The sequence below is a fragment of the Pyxicephalus adspersus genome, chromosome 11 (assembly GCF_032062135.1).
Source record: "Pyxicephalus adspersus chromosome 11, UCB_Pads_2.0, whole genome shotgun sequence".
Classification (NCBI taxonomy): domain Eukaryota; kingdom Metazoa; phylum Chordata; class Amphibia; order Anura; family Pyxicephalidae; genus Pyxicephalus; species Pyxicephalus adspersus.
Window position 1 is genome coordinate 11,537,535 of NC_092868.1, and position 11,698 is coordinate 11,549,232.

Here is an 11,698-nt window from a genome sequence, read left to right on the forward strand (position 1 = left end):
ATTTTATTCATTTGCTGGGAACAGAGATAAGTAAATACTTATCTTCCTGATTTTTAACTGTTGAGACTAGTCAAGTATCAGTGAAACTGACAATAAATGACATTTCAGAAACATTTCTAATATTCTGGGAAATAACTTCTCATACCTCCTATTATTGCTTTTGTGCAAGTTTTTTTTTTTTATTAGTGTGATTTTATTATTTTTTATTTTATTTTTTATTTTATTATTATTTTTTATTTTTTTTTACATTAACAGATGAACAAAAATACCTACCATAAAACATTTGGAGCTCTATTTATTTAACAGGGAATCAGACATTCCTTGGTTGGAATCAATTACCATTGTCATTGAAACATGTGGAACTGAAATATTCCTACGAGGAAATATTTAAGGGAATGTCTGATTCCCTGTTTTAAAAATAGAGCCCCTAAAGCGGATCTATTACCAACATTTTTACATTTTACAAAAAGGGTGGGTAACCCTTTTATTTAAAGTAAAAATTAGCAATTTAAACAAAAAGTGGAAGCCCATTCCACTCTGTATTTACTGCCACAATGGGGTAAAGACTGAATGGTAACGCAGAGCCTTCTGGCACACTTACATCATGTATCTCAGGAGGCTTTGGGCTGCTCATTCTATGCATGCCTGATTTAGGGTTTGCACAGAAGGGGCTTTTACACACAATGAAAAAAAAGTGCTGATCGCACGCATGTGCAGTTTTTTTTTTATTATTTATAGGAGGATACAGGCGAAAGATCCTGTTATGTAGGCAGAAGAAGGAAGAAGGGGAAAGAAGATTCCAGGGCAGCACAAAACTGAATTAAGGCCAAATGTGGAGGGATCAGGGGCTATATAGAAGAAAAATTAAGTGGTAACTTTTTGTTTAATGAAAGTTCTGCTTTCACACAAAAAAACTCCTATAATTATTTTGAGTACCGTACGAAATAGCAGCAGAAAAGCACAATCAGTTATTTGTAATCCCTTTCCTCAGATTTTTTAGGTTACTACATTACCACAATTTTTTGTCTAATGACAAAATTTACAATATTAAGGAAAAATCGTCAGGGAAAGACATAGAACGTGTGTACACAGCCTAAAAAACAGGTTAAAGTATTTTCATAATAGTGAGGTCTTTTCCAAATAAAATGTATTGGGGTATCAAAAAGAAACACAAACTATTAACGAACATAGAACAAAAAGAAAATAAAGTATAACGGTGTAAGATCAGTTATGGGTATACAGTAGAATATTGCCTTGAGGGCATAGGAGGCTGGGGGAGACTGCAATATGGCGCATTATGGATGGGAAGACAATAGACCGTGGACAGTCTGGGGGAAAAATCACAAGCTGTAAAAATGGATGATGGGGGGAGAAAAGGAAAGAGGCCAGGAAGGTAAGAAGGGAAGGGGTGTAGGAGAATAGTAAGCTGCGGGTCAGATGCTGAAGGGAACAAGCGTTGAATTCACAGTGACCATATAGAATTTAGTCATGGATTCCTGTAATCTATGGTACATTTTTAGCTATGGTCCAGAATATGTGCCTCCTCCCCTCTGCAAAGCAAGAAAAGGGGAATTTCATGCTTTGGCTATGTTTGACAAAGAACATGAGGAGTTGAAGTGAGGGAGGAAGGTTTACAATTAGGCAGACCCACTGATGGGTCTATAAAGCGGAGCAGTCAGGAGAAGTACGCCTTAGTCCAAAAATAGGAACCTAATGGGCAATTCGCTATATATGTAGAAAGGAATCAACCTGGGAGCATCCCTGGAAACATTGAGAAGAGTAGCTTGGAGTGAACCTGGCTAATCTAGTCAGTACCATATACCACTGAAAGATTGATATGACAATTGACTTTGTAAAGTGCTGCATAATAAGTCAACGCTATTCAAATACTGGCTAGTAATAATAATATTAATAATACTTTGAAGTTCACCTCTCAGGACTAACAACATGCATGCTTCATACTGTCTAGGGGGTATACAGTTGGGGGGTCTGAAATGGAAAAGGATCTGGGGGTTCTGGTAGATCATAGACTTAATAACAGCATGCAATGCCAAGCTGCAATATCTAAAGCTAGCAAAGTACTTTCTTGTATTAAAAGAGGAATAGACTGCATGGAATGAGACATAATCCTTCCCCTGTACAAATCATTGGTCAGACCACATCTGGAATATGCAGTCCAGTTTTGGGCACCAGTTCACAAAAAGGACATTGTGGAATTGGAGAGAGTGCAGAGAAGGGTAACTAAATTAATAAAAAGAATGGAGGAGCTCAGCTATGAGGAGAGATTAGCTGAACTGAATCTATTCTCTGTTGAGAAGAGACGTATAAGGGGGATATGATCAAATTGTATAAATATATAAATGGTCCATACAGAGAACTCTCTTCCTAATTATTAATTTTGAGATCATTACAAAGAACAAGAGGGTGCTCTTTCCTTCTGGAGGAAAAGAAGTTTAATCTCCGAATAAAGAAGGGATTCTTTGCTGTAAGGTCTGTGAAAGTGTGGAATCAGCTCCCTCAGGATGTAGTTTCAGCAACTACTATAGATTGCTTTATGAAAAGCTGGATGTTTTTCTAGAAGTACAGAATATACCTTGGTTTCAAGGCGTTAAAGTAAAAATAACAGTGACTGTTGATCCAGGGAACATTTGATTGCCTCATGGAATCAGGAAGGATTTTTTTCCCCTGCTGAAGCAAATTGTAAAAGGGGATTTTTTGCCTTCCTCCGGACCAACTATGTCCATAGGGTTTTATATCTGGGATATGTTTTTTTCCCTAGTAGTTGTACTTGATGTCTTTTTTCAACCTGACTTACTATGTAACTAAGTGACATTGGTCAACCACAATTAGTGGTACGCCAAAATGCTGTCCAGTCTTTTCATCCATCTCCAACCCCAGATCCTCCTCCCAATAATGCATAAAGGTGGGAGGGACAGATGTCAGAGGGGTGAGAAAAAAGCATTATGAGGAGGTGAGGCCTCTAGCATATAGATCAGAGCGACAGAGGTCTCCTTGAGACCATAGGGAGAGGGACATAAAGGAGAAAATGATCAGGGATAATAAAGGGTTAGAGAGGAAGAAGAGGCGTGGGCAATGCAAATTCTGGAGTGGTCCCATATTTTTTGGGACTGGTGCACTGTAGTGAATGTTAGTTTCAGCCTATTCTTTGTTGGGAGCATAAGTAGGTTGTCCAATTGGGGAAAATGGGAATCAGAGGCCTCCAATGACACCCAGAGGGTGTTATGAAAAGGTCACTCAGAGTTCCTCATCCTCATGTAAGTAATATTATGCTGCACACTGAGCCCACAATTAGTCTTCAGTGAATTAATAGTTTGCATTCTGAAGAAGTCTAAGTAAAGTTGGAGGAACTGGGATGGGGAGAGTGTGAAAAAGGTATAAAAGCTCAGGTCAGGTAGGAGTTAGAAGGTCCAGGTTGTTAGAAGTCCTCTGGGTTTCATAGGCAGGGATGTATTAGCTTCATTAACCAAGTCATAGGAGTTTGTAGGATGGATACTGAGGTATGGTAGTGACCAGAAACAAGGCTAAAATAGCACAAAAGAAGCATATGGTTGGGTAAGGAGATATGGGGTTTGGTGAGGAAAAGAAGAATTTGTGTGAGGTCCTGGGCCGACTAAAGATATCTGGGTGGGCATGAATAAGGTGAGCAAGCAGTTTAAATAGAAGGGAAAAGAGTAAAGGAGACAGAAGACAATGTTTGCGGGAGCTGCAAATAATTACAAAAATTGTAGTGTGGTAGACAGGATACCTAAATGAGGCTTTGGGAGTGTTGTATAAAGTTGTATAAACCAATTGAGCTCTTAGGGTGTAAAAGAGGTAGGGCCAGTAAAGAGAATTGAATATTTATTTAATTTTGAGAGAGAAAAGCATAGCAGGGAGGTTTTAACGTTTGGTGGTTTCTGTGAGTGTTGTGTGATGCTTATTGGAGAGTTATGAAATCTATGACAAGGGTCTTAACACCTGCTTCAATCGTAATGGCCAAGTGAATGACAATGTTAACCCATCACACTCCTTTTGCTAAATGTGAGATCCTCTGTGCTATGGCAATTGCGCTGGAAGTCATGCATTGACCAAATTGGGTCATGAACCAATTGTAAACAATTGCTGTAGTTCCTGGGATCTGTCTTTGAAGGGCTTAGTTCAAATCAAAGGGGAATCCTGAGCTTTTTTATCAGATAAATATCATATAAATAAATCAAATAAAAGTAACATCACATACAACTTTAAGGGAATGTACTTTAGGGAATGGTACAAAAATAAAAAAAAAAGTTTGAGTTGGTATATGCTCCCATTGGCAGCACCTGGCTTTGGTCAACTGGACAGGCCATACACGTGCATGCTAACATGCATAGCTCACAGACCAATCACTCATCAAGGAATTCAGGAGCTGATTGGTATCGATACAATCCTAGGCTTTTCAAACAGAACTTATAGTAAAGATAACGTCTTGTAGGTTGGGACTTTGATTTTCTGTAAAGTAAATAATATGATGGATAAGAGAAAAAGTAAAGAATTCCTTGAATGCTCTTTTTCCTAGGACATCAGCCGAAGGCTTGCTATAGTTTTAGATTTATTAGGAAAATATTGCTGTGAAAAATTTAGCCCTGACTTTACCTAAAGCTTAAAATTCCTAAGATAGGTATTTAAAAAGTATGATAAATAAAAGTCCAGGAACACTGCAAAAATGTAAATCACTGATGGCAGACATCAGATAGAACTAGATCAAATAGGGTATGAATAGGGTATATTTATAGGATGAAATTAATTACGTAATACTGGTGGAGGCTAGAGGATACAGTTGTTTTCACTGATTTTGGACAGAACAGTTGTAAATTGGCCAAATAGTTTTATTTTTGACAACAGCTTCATGGTAGAAACTCAATGGCCATCATTTTTCTTACATTATTTACAAGCCCCTTAAAATGTTATCAACACCAAAATTGCTGGTTATATCTGGAGGACCTATGGTAACAAGGCCAAGAAAGACAGAAAATGAACATTTTTTTGTTAATAAATTGCAAAGTCCCTAAACCTGATATTTCCACTGAAGTTTGTGAAGGAGGGGAATCAGGGAGACCTATGGCACTATGTCCCAAACAATGTTTTGAGAAACATGCACAATTTTCATAATTAACAATATCAGTGGGAAAACACAGTGGTTAATTTACGTTAAATTACAATTATTACTTTGGAATATGTTTCCACCAGCGCTCTGAACATTCAAAAACAATTTGGGTGAATATACCTAAAATTCAGGGGCTTTGAAATTATTTTTTAAAAGGTTCAAATTCTTAGAAAGGATAAACAGAGTTTTTTCCATATACCCCTTCTTTTTAGCTTTCAGAATAACAAATATAAAAATTTTGAGAGTGGAAGAAAGGTTTAGTGCATTTTTTGCCATTTTGCAAATGCATTTCCCAAAGCTGTAAATATCAACCCAATAAAAGGGGACCTGAGGAATAAAGAGGGAAAGAGACTAGTTTCTGTAATATGGACAAACTTTCTAAATCACTGAAAGTTTATCTATAATTATTGGTAAATGTGGGGAAGCAAAGACAGAGATGGTTCTTCCAAATTAATGACAGTTTGGAGGTTTCATACTTAATACATGATGTACTCTTCTGGTATTTATATGTGCTTTTCATACCATAGGTACCATTCATGTTGCTTGTCACAATATTTCCTTCTTTCTTTCTTTTTTATTATCAGCCAGATCAGGCATTGTTTTGTCTGTGGATTTGCTTATCTGGTTGTCATGACCAATATTTTGGGCTGTATGTAGATGATGGGATGGTGAAACATTTGTGGTAACATGGTAAACAACATGGTAAAGATTTGGAAAATGTTTTTTCTCCTGGGAGCAATTGTGTTCCCTTCCAAGTTATCTCCCAGTAATAAAAGCGTTATAAGGGTCATACTGGTCAGTGAAAGTTTCAAAGAAAGGTGAACTTTAGGTAGCTAATTGCTCTAAAAGCTTATTGATTTAGGAAAATTTTGTTTATACGATGCACAAACTCTAATTTGCCTAGAGGTTAGAAGTTGTGATGATATAGGGATAAGCATAACTGCTGACTTCTAAAATTGCTGTGGCAAACACCACAGATCTGATACACTAAAGTTCTCCAAGACAGGCGAAGATAGACTATCATGGGAAAATTTGGGTAATCCAGCAAACCTAAATGCTGAATACCGCTTGCCGAATCCTTGGTAAACATCATATTTCCATAGGGAATATTGTGCAAAAGGGAAGTATTGTTTAGGCTTAATAGGGAAACCATTGTTAAAATACCAATCACTGGGACATAAAACAATGGAAAAAAACTTCCAAAATACTGCTTAGTAGGAAAGGTGTCTTTTAATGCAGCTTTGATGACGACTTAAAAATTATCAACTTGTTTAGATAACATTGTTGAGCATTCTGTCCAGTGAACATTCTTTTCATTTTGCATAAAAAATAGAACGAGACTCCCTTTGAAGAAAAACTAATCTTACCTTCCCTAACTTCTGTGGTGGCAACGACATCTTCACCCAGTCTTTTATTGGGTACGGGATCTTTGGCCATCTTGACGGACCAGACATGTACATGCTGACATGCATAACTGTCCCACAGACAAATCACTAAGGAATTCAGGAGCAGATTGGTATCCATACAATGCTAAGGCTGTTCAAATATAGCTTATGATAAAGTTCTGTAGATTGGAACTTTGATATACTGTAAAGTGCATAGAATGATAAGTGAAGTAGTAAAGAATTGCCTTTTTTCTCTTACCTCCATGACATCAGCCAATAGCTTGCTCTGTTCGTTAGGAGTGTATTGCTAGGTTAACTTCATCCCACACTTTCCTTAATGTATAAAATTCGTTAGACAGTTATATAGGAGGTATGATAAAGAAAGTTTTAGGAATCCTGCAGACTAAAAAAATGTAAATCACTGATGGCAGACATCAAGTAGAATTAGATCAAAAGAGTGTGTGAGATCCTTACTCCAACCAGCTAGGAGATTTATATCATATTTATACAAATTTCTCAGAACAATTGGAGGCCATATGGAAGTCTTGAGCAGTTTCCTTCATGATCATGGATAGGAGAGTTTTCTATTAGCTAAATAGTTTTTATCTGGCAACAGTTACACTGCAGAAAGTTTAACTTCGTTCATTTGGACTTCAAAAACTGTATTAAGGTCCGTGGATATTTGTAAATGAAATGCAAATCCCTGTATTGCCACCAATCTTGATGGAGATGCATGAGGTGACATTTGAGAACATGTCTCATGTTTTTATTTTCTGTAAATCAGTTTTATAGTCAGGAAAACTATTAGAGCTACTTAATAACTTTTCAACTTGTAAAAATGTATATTGTAATGTCCTTGAAGATGTTATTGTTACTAAATGTTTTTGGGCTGAGGGAGTAATGGGATATGGGGACCTTTGGTAATACAGTATATTCCAAACAATGGGCCGGATTTGGTAAAGCTCTCCAAGGCTGGAGAAGATAACTTGGGTCTGCCTATCCATGGGACAACTCAGGGGATTCACTTAACCTGGAATTTCCTAAATTCAAAAATTTTACAAATGCATGTTTCCTAGATTACCCATTTTCTCCCATGAAAGTCTATCTTCTCCAGTCTTGGATTTTTATAGCAACTAGGGTGGTTTATTTGTATTGGAATTTAGATCATTATCCCAAAATATTTATGGACTATACTTTATTTTATTAAATATTCCTACCTGTGCTCTAGATTTTCCCAGCAATTTGGGTACACAAACCTAACTTAGAAGATTTGAATTTAACCTGGAAATGTTAAATTCCCTAAAAAAGTTCAACTTAAAATATTTTTTAGCTACTTTTTTAGCTTTTCAAACCACCAAATGGAATAACATACAAGCTGGAAGGAAGGTTTGGTGCATTTTTTTCATTTTTGCATACGCGTTATTATAGGGCTCTATAAATTGTCCCCCTAGTCAATTCTAATCAATTTAGCTTGTGGTGAATATGTGTTTTTTTTTAATACAGGTCTCTTTTTAAAACAATTGGCCTGATTTATTACAGCTCTCTAAGGCTGCAGACTATTAATCAGTGTAGCGAGGTGATCCAGTAAACCCGGAATAGATTTCTTTAAAGTAATTTGTTATTTGCTAGCAAATGTTTTGAATCCCTGGTTCCATGATGAAAGTGATTGATCTCTAGCCATGGAGAGCTTTAATAAATCAGGCACAATGGCTCATTCTGCCAACTCGTGGCCAATCATCAAAAGTGCACAGCTGTCACAATAGACGTCATACTGTTCTGCTGTTTATTCTAAAGCTGCGTACACACTTGCAATTTTTGTCGTTGGAAAGGATCTTTCACGATCCTTTCCAACGACAAAGGACTACACAATGCATGAACGGTGCTGTACATACAGCACTGTTCTGCTCTATGGAGAGGGGAGGGGGAGAGCGACGGAGCGGCACCCTGCTGCGCGCTCTCCCCTTCCCTTTCATTAGGATCGGTCGTCGTTCATCATCCGTGGATCCGCCAGGACGGTCGTTCGGACGATGTACGACGCCGATTGTACACACGCCAGGTTTTCGCCCGATATCTGTCCGATGCCGATTATCGGGCGATAAAAATCTGATGTGTGTACGTAGCTTTATATGGGATATTCAAACATTAAACTAAATACATTAATCAAATACATTGATGTAATATTATGATGTTTATACAATAGTACCAAAAATATAAAATAAATAAATAAAAGGCTTTTAGGCATAACAAAATATTAATTTTAAACAACATAATACATTTCACAATAAATATCAACATAGCTATTTACACAATAGACTCTTGTTAGAAATGGTACATATACCACAGAAGGTACACAGGAAGCTCCAAAAAACGTGGCTCGACTGTATCCAAAACATCATACAAGTTTTGCCTTTACATACTTTTAAAGCTAACCTGCAATTACAAAAATAATAATACTAAAAAAATATTTTTTATATGTAATGTCCAAACATGTAATTTATATTAAAGAGCCATGTTTGTTAAAGGATCTTCAGCATCTGGTGCACATCTGGGAACGACTGATGCCTGATCCTCTTCTGCACATTGGTGTTCCTTCTTCTGGTTACACCAGACATACAATGCCTCTTTTGCAAAAAAAAACCTGCTTGCTCACATTGTTTTAAAGTTTTGTGTTTCAACTAGATCCTTTCCAAACAGTTTCAAGTAAACTACCAAAAAAAAATAAACTGAAAAGTCCCTTAATAAAACACAAAAATACTTACCAAATTTTAGGATAAAGTTGACCTCATCCCATCAGAAGTAGATCGAATATTATATTACGATTGATGTAAATCCATTAATAGATGCCAGGTACAGATGCCAATGTATACTCATCACAAATTTTCCCCAAAATGATAGGTTACCTGAGCTGCAGTAATAGAGAAGGGAATCCTTGACCAAATTGATCAGCCTTGTAATGACCCCTGAAAACGAACTCAATTTACTTATGGGCTAGTAGAAGCTGGGAGTAGAAGTATACCGGATGTGTTTTCACAGAAAAACACCACATGGAGGTATTAAATGGCACTTGAAATTCTGAATTTGCTTGGAAATGCATGTTCCGTCATTAAAAAGATTATGTGGAGATATGCCCCTCATCCCTGGGGAGATAAAAAGATCATTGCTGTCATGCCATTGCTTTACCACGTGGTATTTATCCTATACCTTTGCAGGGATCAGATTAGAGCCACAACTCAAGGAACCCATAACAACTTCTAGAAGAACCTTGGTCAAAAAAAGGCTATAAAAAAACAATAAAATATAATCGGTGTGTTGAAGGCTAAAGATTGTTCAGCAAACTGTAATTTAGCATTTAATATTATTATTTAAATAGAAAGCTGTTTGGTAGAATATAACATGCCTAACACTCTCCTAGACATATCACTAAAGAATTTAGGAGCTTATTGGTATTCATACAATGCCAAGGCTGTTCAAACAGAACTTCTGATGAAGATAAAGTTCTGTAGATTGGAACTTTGATTTACTGTAAAGTACATATTATGATTGATAAGAGAAGTAGTAAAGATTTGCCTTTTTGCTTTTATCTCCATGACATCAGCCAAAAGCTTGCTATAGTCCTCTGTTCATTAGTATGATAGAGTTCATTAGTACACAGAGTATATTGCTATAATAAGTTCAGCTAAGTCTTATCTTAAAGCTTAAAATTCCTTTGGTGGATATTTAAAGAAAAGATAAAGAAAGTTTCAGCAACACTCCAAACAATTAAAGTGTTAATCACAAATGGCAGACCTCAAACTGAACTAAATTTAAAGGCTATGTGGGAACAAGAGCCTTACTCCAACCATTTAAGAGATTTATATTATATTTATAGAAATTGCACAGAACAATTGAAGGCCAATGGGGACAATCTTGAGCTGAGTTTAGTTCACTGATTATGGATAGAAAAGTTTCTGTGATTATTGGGCACAGCCATAGTTGCATTTTTTTCTTTTTTTTTGAGTCATTGGTAGTCAAAGTATTTTATTTGGATTGGACAATCTGTAGTAAAGTCCACAGTCATTGAATTTCTGAGTTAATTGCTAGCCCTTAAACATAGTATAGTCACACAAATTGCTGGAGATATCGGTGGACCTTTGAGGACAAGTCCCAGAAACAAAGAAAATTATCTTTTTGGTAAATCAAAGTTATACACATATATAGAAAAAATCATTAAGAGGACCCAAATAAAATGCAGTGGCACCACATCCAAAAGACCATATATGTTCACAAGTTATAGTGCCTGATTTATTGGCTTCATTTTTCCTTAAAACTGAATTGCACATAGATATTCAGGAAGTATGATAATAAAAGTTCAGGAGCACTCTGAACTATAACAATGTAAATCCCAGATGTCAGGCCTCAAATAGATCTAAATTAAAGGGTGTTGGAACAAATGTTTTACTTCAGCTAGCTAGAACTGTAATGATTCATATCAAACATATTTATGAGACACAAATCACACAGAGTACAGTAGGAACTTCCTTTCCTAATGGTCAAATATTGGCAAGTCAAGATGTACCATGCTGAAATTCTCCTAGCCAAGAAGATTAAATGTAGTAATTAAATCAAAAGGTGCTTCAAAAAAGTATTAGTTTAAGGATGTGCACACTTATGCAACCAACTTATCTTATATCTTTCTTTTTTATTTCCCCTAACAGACTTGTTCTTTTTTCAATTGAACTGTACTGGTTATAGGTCACAATGATTTATTGTGCTCTTATTTTTTATATCACAAACATTTGGAATTTTAAATTGGAGGTAAACTAAAAAAAACTCACTCACTTTTACTTTTAGAAAACAATGATCCATCCGGGGCATTCTTGGATCGGGTCCTGCATTGTTCTGGAATCCTTCTTCCCAGGTGTGGAAGAAGTGTTCTTCCTTCCTTGCCCGCCTTCTGCCTATGTTACCCGATCGCGCACTGTACAGGTGCAAGATCAGGTGATGCAGCCACTGCGTGTCACGCACAGAGAGACAGGACCACTAGGGGGCGTATGGAGGTGGTGAAGGCCTGAGAAGGGCCAAGGCGAAAAGTCTAAGCCGTAACCAGGTTTTCTCCAGAACCTCTGATGGTGAGGATGTTGCGCTGCTGGTTACGGCCAGGTTGCAGTCCTTGGGCACACCAAGGTGGGCA